General features: G+C 53.1%; 1 protein-coding gene across 3 annotated transcripts in view; it reads left to right on the top strand.

Annotated features, from left to right (window-relative positions):
* Nucleotides 1-925: 925 nt before the first annotated feature.
* The window catches only part of SULF2 (sulfatase 2), a 116,753-nt gene continuing 106,434 nt past the window's right edge, over nucleotides 926-11,244 (top strand). For 2 of the 3 annotated variants that reach the window (XM_037811930.1, XM_037811928.1), the window contains exon 1: nucleotides 1,445-1,547. The gene's annotated coding sequence lies outside the window, so the exon portion shown is untranslated. Of the gene's footprint in view, nucleotides 1,045-1,444; nucleotides 1,548-11,244 lie in introns of those variants that run through there. The other variant, XM_037811929.1, reaches the window with a different exon arrangement.

Genomic DNA, 11,244 nt, shown 5'->3' with positions numbered 1-11,244 from the left:
GGCTAAATAAGTTACTATTGCCTGCAAGGGCACGTGTCTGCATCAGGGTCTGTTTCCCCTTAGCAGCTAAGCTGTGTTTTCTGCAGCTGCTGGTGGGTTCTTTGCCCGTTCGTGGCCCACCATCTCAGCGCCGACCCCCTCCGGCCTCTTCTGTGGGGCTGAGGACGGTGGAAACCGCGGTCGACAGCACCACCTTGAGTCGAAATCCTCCCTTTTCGGCGACAGCCAGTTTCCCGCTTCTTTCCTATTCCTGGGCCGCGAATGCTATTTTCAGTTGAGCTCAAGTTAATTTCTCGGGGAGCTTCCGGGGCGCACGAGGAAGGCTCCCGGCGAGTGGGCAGTTCACCCTGCGATCTACCTTGGGGCGTCGGATCCAGCCGGCGTCTCCAATAGCAGACGCGCGTAGTTAGAGGAGAGAGTCCGGCTTTCAGCAAACGCGGTCGGGTGTTTGCAGACCGGGGCGAGCCCCCGTGAAAGCAGGTAAAGAAAACATTTATTAACGTGCCATTATGAGGGGGGCACCCTGGCGGGGCTGTCGCACGCCCCCAGAATACTGGGCTCTTTCCAGCTCGGAGGGAGGAGAAAAAGAAAGCGGAAGAGACAAGGATTCTCTACGTTTCCAGCCAAGTGAACCTGACCGATGAATGATCCTCTTGACTTTATTACGATATTTGATGTATTAGCGATGCCCTCCCCGCCCCGTTTTTGTGTTACACACATACACACTTGCACGCACGCACGGCTCTGGCTCGCGTTCCTCCCTCATTTCTAGCTCCTGGGCGAATACCACATCTGTTTCAACTCTCCGCCGAGGGCGAGCGGGAGCGAGTGTGTGTCGGGTGAGTGTGCGTCTGTGTCCCGGTGAGGGTGCGCGCTCGGCGCCGGGAGCGCGGCCAGCGGGTCCGGAGGCAACCGGAGGCCGAGAGCTGCCGGGACTCCCCCTCGCCGTCTGCTGCCCCGTCCGGGGCCCGACTTCGGGGCAAGAGCCGTGCGCCGGGGGCAGCTGGGCCCGGCCAGTCGGGCCGCGTGTCCTTCGAGCCGGAGGTAAAGCGCCCGCACGCGAGGGGCACGGGGAGAGCGCCGCGGCGGGTCCTCCGAGCCGCGGGCCACGGCCGCCCGCGGTTCACGGCCCCGGCTCCCCCGGCCGGCGCGCGGGGTCACCCAGCTCCCCCCGTCCCCGCTCGGAGGCCGGCGGCCGGCAGGCAGGCGGGGGGCCAGGCAGCGCAGTGCCAAGGGGCCGGGAGATTAAAGAGCGGCTCGGGCGGGGCGCGGAGACGGACTTTGGCGAGGGCGGCGCGCCGGGGCGGGGGCCTGGGGCCGCGGCGGCGGAGCACGGGGGCGGAGAGACGTGGAGGAGGAGAGAGAGGAGCAGGAGGAGGGAGAGAAGGAGGAGCAGCAGCAGCACTCGCCGGGGGATGCAGCGGCGGCGGCGGCAGCAGCAGCAGCAGCAGCGGCGCGGAGTCCCCTGCGCCCCGCGGCCCGGCCAGGCAGCGGCAGATGCGACTGCGCCCCGCGCCGGGTGAGGCCGCGGGGGGCCGTGCGCGCTGGTGAGTGGGGCGCGGGGGCAGGTGGGCGGGGCTGGGGGGGGCTCCAGGCCCGGGCTAGCGCTCCCCGCGGTCGCAACCCCTCCCGGACGAGCGCGGCCGTGAGCGCCGCCCAGGTGAGCCCGGGCCGGCCGGGACCGCCGGTCTCCGGCTCCACCAACAGCGCCAAGAGGTGGGGCCGGGCAGGCAGGAGAGAGGTTCAGGAGCCGGCCAGCCGCGGGGGGATGACCCCTTTGACCCCTTTGGGTTTAGACCCAAGGGGCCGGCTAGAATCCAGCCCACGTGGGGCTTGCCCGGACAGGACATGGCAAGGCAGTGGACCGGATCTTAGAGTAACGAGGAGCTCGCAGATACCGAAAGGACAAATAGAATTGGAAAGGCAAACTTCCTTCCCGGCAGGGTCTGGAGCAGCCCTCCTCGCCCTACGGAGAGATGCTTCCCTCCCCGGACTCCCGGGGGTTTCAAAAGTCTGGCAGCGAAGCCGCAGTGATTTCTAGGAGTGCGCTGTAGAAAAAATGCTTCCACTAGTTCGTTAACTAATTCCTTCCACTAGTATCTGTGGAGTACCCGCTCCTGAGAGGCACCGTGTTATGTTCCAGGGAAATGCGAAAGAATATGATTTAGTTCCTGCCCTCCAGAAGCCCCAGGTCCGCTGGGAAAGCAGCGGGATAAAGAGAGGGGGTCTTTGGTGGAGAAATGAAAAGGGAAACCCGCAAATCCTGCTTTTGGCCAGTGGCCTCTGTCTGCAGCCCCTCCTGCCAGGACACGCGAGGCCACGCCTCCTGCATACAGCAGGCGCCGGCACAGAAGGGAGAGCAAGCACAGGACTTCCTTCTGACCACCCCGTCCTCCTCTCTCCTCTTCTTGAAGGTTCTGATTCATTCCCTGCCCTTCTCCTTTCTGGACAGTTTTTCCTGCAGCTTGTTTTAATCATTTTTTGAGTTAAAAGTCCATATTTAATTAACCAAGTAATTACATTCAGCTTACTTCGACTCTGGGTATTTGCACATCTGTGCATGTTGGGGCACCAGCCCTCTCGCCCCTCCATCTGTCCCCAGGCTCTTTCCCACAGTGCAGACCCTCCCCTCCTTTGGGGCGGGAAGGGGAGGCTGCTCTGAGAAGGCTCCCAGGGGATGGGGGAGAACCCAGGGGAGGGACAGGGAGCAGGTAAGATGGGCTTTCCCGGGAGGACATCCGGCGCTCTGGGGGCAGGAAGAGTTCTGCTCATCTTGTAGTTAATAGCGGAGGGGATTTGTTCCTGCCACTCTGCTACCCATTACAGAGCCACTGGGGGGTTTTAATTAAATTAAGGTCCTCCATTAAATATAGGAAGAGGGTGGGGAGGACACACTGAAGACCTCTCATCTGTAAGAGAGGCTCTCCTCATCTCTGCTTGTCTTGTGCTGTGGAGAAGAGAAAATCCATTCAGAGCAGCCTGTCCAGGTGTGCAATTTAATGTTCTAATAAGCAGCTCAGGGGGCGATGGCGGTGGGGTTGGCTGATGAAATATTAGACATTTGCACATAAAGTATCTTCCTTCCTCTGGCAAAGTTTACTTACCTAAAGGCAAGCTGTTGGCACACCTGCCATGGCTGAGGGGTGAGTGTGAGGTTTGGGGTTTGGACTTTGTGTGTATTTCTTGGGTTTTTAAATTTAATTTATGGCTTTTTCTGAAACCCTAATAACATATTAAGTTTTCAAACTTACGAGTTGAGCGATGAGTTGATTTTGTAAAAAGCCTGGGCTTGGCGGAGGACAGTGTGTCTGTGTGGCAACATGTGTGTGTGTGTGTCCCTCACCCAACAGCTCCATTCTGTAGTCCTCCCAGTTGCACCCCGATGTTTGAAGTCCACGTTTTGATTTGGGGATACTGTTTCCCTCTTCCTGTATTTCTGGATCTGGCCGTTTACCCGGTGGATCCGCCTCCAGGGGGCAGGTTCTTGTCTCTGGAGTTGGCCAGATAGGATATATCAGCCACCTCCAGCAAGTGCTGGCCCTTTATCTGTCCTTAGACTCGGTCCCCTCAGAAGGCCACAGAAGACTGTCAGCATTTCTGTCCAGTTTGTAGCTGAAAGAAAGGACCTAGTCTAGATTTAATTTGATAGCAAACACCTTCACAGTGTTTTATGGGTAAGGCGCTGTTGCAAGCTCTTTACCCTCGTTGGCTTATTTAAGGCACGTGAACATCCTGCGAAGTGGGTTCTATGGTAATTCCCCATTACAGATGAGGAATCGAGGCGCAGAGAGGATCTCTGACTGGCCTGCAGCTGGGCAGTGGTGGAACCCGGGTCCCAGAGGCCTGCGGGTTCCTCCTCCACGCTTTGAACTGCCACACCCTCCTGCCTCTGTTGACCTTGGCTTTTTTTACAAAAGCGGAAGAAACACACGCTCTGCAGAGGAAAAGTATTAGACACTAAAACTTGAGTAGGTGGAAGCCCCTCTGTAATCCCCTCCCTCTCCAAAATCATCCTCTGTTTGGGGGAGTGTCGGGTTTGTATCTTGGTTCCTTTGCACTAAGGAAAACACACGATCGCCTGGTGACATTTCATTCTCCCCGCGAGCATGCACTCGCTCTCTCTCTAGTCAAAACACAAAGTGAAATATCAAATGTGGCCGGTGAGGAGAAAGCCACGGGGTCTGAGATGAAGGTTTCAGCCTAGAGAAAGCACAGTGACAAGAGAGTAAACGTTTTCCTATAAATGAGACCTCCTTGCGGTGGGGGATGGAGCCCCATCAGGTGTCCCTGGAGTGGTGGCCCGGGGTGCTGGGCTCTGCTTCAGGCCTGGGTACCATGTGGCCTGAGGCTGTGCAAAGCGGGGCCTCTCCAGGGTGACCCCCCAAACGAGGGCAGCCTCGCTGGGGCCTGACCTTCCATGGGCTTCCTTGTGATGGCCCTGGGTGGGGAAACTGCCGATGCCCCTGCTCCAGCCGGATTCGAGGCGCTGTCTAATTGGGAGATCATTAAGATCATTATAATTAATCGGCATCCTGATAAATGGCGTGATTGCCTAATTGGGGTGGTTGCTAGGGAACTGGGCTCCCTGGGAGCCTAAAGGGGAAGAGGCGCTTGGCTGGCGGCAGTTGGACATTAGGGTTACAGGCCCGGCCATTAATGGGCAGGAGGGAGAGCAGTCTTCATGCACATCTGCTGGTGTTTGCTGAGCAGCTGCTGTGTGCAAGGCACTAATGGATTATCAGCTGGGGGTATTTTCCTCGAAGGACAGTAAAGTGATCAGGATCCTTTCTCTTGCAAGCAACAGAAAGAGAAAAAAGCAAAAAGATCAAAAAAACTCAAACCTCCTTATACTTAAGAAGGCGACATACTGAGTTTCAAAATCAGAATGTCCTAAGGTAACTATAGCTTCAGGCACAGCTGGATTCGGGGTGCCATGTGTGTCAGGAGACATCAATTTCTCTTCAGCCCTGCTCTGCCTTCTATTGGCATTGGTTTCTCCCTCCAGCTCCAGGGAACAAACAGGCTCTGGCAGCCGTGGGCATCAGGGTTAAGAGCCAAACTGCCTGGCTGCCTGCCCAGCAGTGTGGACTCGGGCTCATTAGTTAACCTTTCTGTACCTCAATGTTCTTATCCAACAAAAGACGATGACAATAGCACCTATCTCTTTGTTTGTGGTAAAGGATGAAATGAGATCATCAATGTCAGTTGCTCAACACAGCCCGTGACACAGGTAAGCCCTCACAGAACTGTTTATCACAGTCGAGGTGTCAAGATGGCTGCGGAGGGGTTGCCCTCTCACCCACTCTAGTTTAAGCCCAACAAGAGAGAGCAGCCTTTTTTCTAGTAAAACCCACCAAGCCCCAAGGTTCCCTCTGGATTGCTGTACATCACGTGCTCTACCTGGAACCAGTCACTAGCCAAGGAAATGAGCTGCTCATAACTGGCTTGGGCCAGGGTCACAGGCTGTACCCTGGAACTGGGAGGAAAACCACCTGAGACCCCCAGCCTGGGAGAGCAGAGAGGTGGGTGCTCCATGAAAAGTAGAGCCTGTTGCTGGGGAGACAGATAGCCAATGGCTATGACCAGAGGTTGGGGGTGCTAATGTGAGAGGCGAGGCCCTGATGGACCTGTCTCCATTTGGGGGAGATAGGGAGTAGGGACCATGGAAACAGCTGTCGGGCAGCAGCCTCCCCTCCCCCTCCTCTGGGGTCAGCACACAGAGGGGCCTGGCTTCTCTGCCTGAGCGTCTGAAGGATGCATCCTGGCCTTGATTCTGTGCTTTCTGGGAGTCAGGGGCAGTGTTTGCTCCACCTTCCCCCATGACAGTCACCTGTGGCTATTTGTTAAGAAAATGAAAATTTTGTCCCCTAGGCCAGACCCTGTGGAATCAAACTTCAGGAGAGAGCCCTGGGAGCTGGGGAGTGAGCCTGAGCACCACATGCATGTTCTGGGTCAGCAGGGCGTTTTGGGAAAGGGGACCCTGGAGTATTGCAATCTTGTCCTCCTGCCTGGTGTGGGGGCTGCCAGAAGGCAGGGAAAATGCTCTGAGTGAGATCAGGGGTGTGAAGATGTCCGATTAGGACTGGGCGGACCAAGGAGGTGTGCCTCGTTCCGCGGTGGCACGTGTTTACTGAGCATCCGCTGCGTGCCAGGCACTGTGAGGCACTTGGCAAACAGGAGAGCGCCCTGCTTTCCTGGAGCTGGTGCACCAGTGGGTGGGAAACAATGCACGAGCAAACCAGTCCACCACAAGGCTTTTGGGAGAGTGGAATACTCTACAGGGCAAACAGAGTGATGCGATGGAAAGACTGCTTGGGTGGGAGGGCGGGAGGGGGCAATTTTAGACAGGTGGTCAGGGAAGGCCTCTCCGAGGACGTGCCCTTCGAGCTGCCACCTAAATATCAAGAAGGAGTGGCCTTGGGAGGGTCTGGGGGAAGAGCATTCATTCCAGGTAGAGGAACAGCCAGTGCAAAGGCACAGAGGCAGAGATGAGTGGCCCTGCTCAGAACCCAAATAGAAGCCCAGGGTGGGTGGAGGGTACTGAGTGAGAGGGACAGTGACAGGAGGGAGGTCAGAGGTGAGAAACAGGTCAGGTGAGAAAAACATTGGAGGGTTTTGAGTGAGGAAATTACCTGATTTATGTTTATGTTTTAAAACCATCTCTGGTGACTGTGAGAGCAGTACATTGTGAGGGGCGGGCAGCTGGGAGACCAGCCTGCTGGTGAGGGTATCAATAGAGACAGAGCGAAATGTGTGGATTGGGGATTTATTAGGGGAATTTATCTGGTGGATTGGATGTTTGGAATGAGGGAATGAGCCATGGTTCTCAACCATGTAGCTTTTGCCCCCCAGAGGACATTTGGTAATGTCAGAAGACATATATGGTTGTCACACTGGGCATGACCTTGCCACTGGCATCTAGTAGGGCAGAGGCCAGGGGTGCAGCTAAACATCCTACAAGGCACAGGACAGCCCCACCCCCACCCCCTAACAAAGAATTCTCCAGCCCAAAATCACCGTAACACCGAGGAGTCAAAGATGACTGCATAGCCCAGTATATGGTGGACCCTAAATGGGGAAGGCGGGAAAAAAAAGTTTGATGGGTGGGTGAGTTGGAGGATGATCGGTTTGGTTCTAGAAATGCTGGCTTGAGATGTCACTCCACCTGGGTGTCTGTAAGCTCTGTGGGTGGTGGATATACAAGTCTGGAGCTGGTTGGGGAGTCATCTGCACATGGATGTTATTTTAAGCCATGGGACGGGACCCGATCATGGAGGGAGAATATATTCTGTTCTCTGGTGTGGTTTTCTCCCCACTCCACTCCCTAAGCCTGTCATGCATCTATTTGATGAATATGTTTAGCACATCCCACATACTCATCCAAGAAGTTCCTGAAGGTTCAGGCCAAGCCTCCCTGTCCACCTCCTCATTGCTCAGTGATTAGCAGACAGAACTAAATATTCCTAAATATTCCTCACCTTGCATCAGATCCCTTTGGGAAGTTGCTTAAGACTGTGCAGGATCTCAGTCCTTGCTGGCGGCACAGCCCCTCCTCAGCAGGACGGGCTTCCAGAGATTCTCTTCCAGCTCTGACCAGGACTTGGTAGAATTCTCTCTAACCAGAGATCACCCTTGTTTTGAATTTACCATGGTCTCTTAATATGATTCCAAAGCACAGGTTGGCCAGTGGCCCTGCTCTCTGACCTGTGGCATCATCTTATGAAAGGCCTGGTGCACAGCTTTGCACAGCCGGGCCCTGCTTGAGAATTCTGTAAATTCTGTCCCAACCGCAGCATCGTTATGAACAGCTCTTGTTTTTGGGAGTCGATGGGCTGGGCCGTCCCCGGGGACCATGAGCGCTGCCCAAGATGTGTTTGGCCAGGTGGAAGCCAGATGTGTTGGGCAAAGAACTTTTGCCAACAGCCTTTCTTAATGACTGTAAGGCAGGACCCCAGCGGGTGACTTGACCCACCTCAGTAGGCAGAAAAGTGGAGCTTTTTGGCAAAAGGTTGAAAAAGGAAACAGTTATTCCACAGAAGTTCGGGAGATGTTCATGCTCTGGTGAAAATCAGATCAGCCTAAAGCTGCATTTCTGGCCTGCTCTAGAGACAGACACTGCCCACAGACTTCTGAATGCAAGTCACTTATCCAGGTACCTCAGAGAACAGGAAAGCCTACTAGGATTCCTAGTGGCTTCAACTCCTAATTATTTGAGCATTCAGCCGCAAGTAATAGAATGCCTGGCTGAGAGTGGCTTAAACAATGGAAATGTTTAATTATCTCATATAACAAGAATTCCAAGGGGGAGAAGAGGGCTAGTTTAGCAGTACAATAATGTCATCAAGGATCCAGGATCTTTCTAGCCTCTCTTCCACCAGCCACATCATTTCTTTGGCTTTGTTGCCTCATGGTCTCAAGGTGGTTGCTGAAGCTCCACACATCACATCCAAATATGAAGTGGGAATAAAGGGCAGGACTCTTTGCTGTCTCTCTTTTAATCAGCATTCCAAGAAACCCCCTCTCCTTCTCAACAGACTTCATCTTATGTCTCATTCGCCCAGGATTGGGTTTTGTGCTCACCCTTAAACCAAATACTGGCAAAGGGATATGGGATTTTCATGCTTGACTTAGCTCAGTGGTTCCCAAAATTGGCAGCTCAAACCCTCTTTTCTGATGGGCAAATAATTTTAATGCCATGTGAACCTGAGATTAAATACATATGTAAAATAACTTCCCTATGTACATGATTTTTTAATCAATAAAATACCCTAACTGTAACTTAAATGAAAACTATTAGGAAAGTAATTTATAATTAAAAATGTACTGTAGTTGGTAAATGCTTGGGCACAACTACATTAGGAGACATAATGAAGCAGTCAGATGCTCACACTTGTATCAAATCACATAAATCTTATAGCTACGAATGCAGTTGGATATGGGTATGTGGTATGGCCATAAATGAGGTGATTTTCCAAAATGGTGAACAATTTGCCAAAATTTCCAAATGAAAGAAAATATCTTCCTTCAGTTTACTTAGTGGTCGCATTTCTGGAAAACCCAATGTAGAGTAAGACCATGAGAAAATCTTTCATGTTTATGCATGACATGGAGTTCATTTCTAGGCTCAGGTCATTGTAAACAGCTTTTTCACCTACTTGAATGTCTGGTGGGATGTTAGAAAGTTGTGCTGGAAATGGGGCAATTCTCTGTCTACCGTGTTGATCATTGCAAGTTATCCAGCCTTCCTGCCCCTAAATGCCAATAGCATCCCCCAGTCATGTAACAACCACAAAAGTCCCCCCCAGATTCCTAGAATGTCTCCATAGGGGGGGTTCGCCCCTCTGGGAACTGCTGGCTTAGGCTAATGACGGTTTATTTCCTAGGTTGGAGAGGGTTCCTCCTGAACCAAGTTGGGGTCCTATAAACTGAGAAAGAAAGGGGAATGGCCATCAGGCAGGCCACTCGCAGTGTCTGCCCACAAGCTCCTCTCTTGCCTTATCGCCCTCCTTGTTGACGTGCTTCCTAAAATGCCTTAGTCCAGCCAGAGTGAGACAGATCCCTGTGGTTAGCGTGAACCAGCCCCTCCAGTGAATGGGGTTGCAAGTTTCTGAGTTAGTCTGGGTATCAGTGGCTTCCACCTGGCCTGGAGATAAAGGTGTAAAAGACTGGATAGAAGAGACCTCCCCGAGAATCAGTGTATCGTGAGTACGACTACAGGTTCTAGAACAGACTGCCTGGGTTCAATTCCCAGTCTGGCCATTCAGTAGCTCAGTGCAGCTGGGCAAGTCCCTTCACCTCTCTGAGCCTCAGTCCCCTCTTCTGTAAAGTGGGCATAATCATAGTACCTTCTGCCTAGAGTAACTGTGAAACACTAGAATGGTGCCTGGCACGTGGAAACCGCTTCCAAAAGGCAGATGTCACTATTATTGCCATTGTAAATATTATTGCTCTTATCCATAGATGCTTTTTTTAGCTTTTTGAAGTGCGCTTGTGCCTAGCATCCTGTTTGGTCTGTTTAGCCACGCTGCCCATAGGGAAGACAGAAATTGTTCTCCCTCTTGTAGATGAGACGAGTCCAGCTTGGAAAGTTTACGGCAAATCAAAGGCATAACTGGGCTTAGAGTTCAGTTCTGCAGCTTCCTGAGCTGACGTGCCTTCCTGTGCCGTGACCTGTTTCTCACGCCCACTGCCACCCCAACTTGGGAAAAGATGGGAAAAACCTCCATCTCGGGGGCAGGACCCTGAGCCTTTTCTGAGAAAGAGTTGGTTTTTAGTTTCTGGAAGCCCGAGGCGGAGATGCCTGTGAGTAGAGCAGGGGTTCCTAACAGAATCTCCAGGGGAGCGCTTAGAAATCCCAAAGCCCAGACTGCACCCCAGATCGATCATGTCAGTGTCCCTGACGGTGGGGCCTGGGCATGAGGACATTTTGCAGCTCCCCAGGTGATTCCAACGTACATTCGAATTTCAGAACCACTGATGCAGGGGAAAAGGTGCTGAATGGGGTGCCCTCTGCTGGGCATTTCTGCCAAGTCCTGGAAGGCAGTGGCGGCTCCCCCAGTAAAACCCTTCCTCCAGGGCCCCACTGCATGGATCATGAAGTCCAGACTCTTTTTCACGTGCTACTCTGCCCTGCCCCGTCTGGCCTCTGTCCCCATCTCACTCTAGACCCTTCTGAGCTTATTGCACCCCAGTCACACTGGCCACCTCAAATTTTTTGGGTGCATCAATGCTTGTTCCAACCTCAGGGCCTTTGCACTTGCCATTCCCTCTGGCTGGAATGCTCTTCCTCCATAGCTTCACAACCTGGCTCTTCTGACCCTCCGGATCCTGGCTCAAATGTCACCTCCTTAGAATGCCGAAATACTTCAGATGACCCCTTGTTTTACGTTTGTAGCACTTTGTCACCCTCTGGAATTATCTTATTTGCTTACTCATCATTTGTCCTCTCTCCCTTCACTCTAGAGAGCAAGCTCCTTGGTTGCAGGAACCTCGTTTCTCTTTGCCAGGCAGTGTTCTAGTGCTTTGCTCATTTGAACGTGACAGCTCTGGGGTGCAGGGACGTTCTAATCCCCATTTTACAGATGAGGAGAATGGGACACAGCAGTCCCTCCTGGCTTTGCTATCCTATTAGAACAGGAAGTCACAGGCAGGCTTCCGGGGGCTCAGTCCAGCTCACAGTCATGTTTTGTTTGACCCACACACTGTCTTGAGCCTTATAAAAAGTTCATTTATGGATTTTAAGAA

The sequence above is a fragment of the Choloepus didactylus genome, chromosome 19, assembly GCF_015220235.1.
Source record: "Choloepus didactylus isolate mChoDid1 chromosome 19, mChoDid1.pri, whole genome shotgun sequence".
Taxonomy (NCBI): Eukaryota; Metazoa; Chordata; class Mammalia; order Pilosa; family Megalonychidae; genus Choloepus; species Choloepus didactylus.
This window is presented reverse-complemented; position numbering and strand designations above follow the sequence as displayed.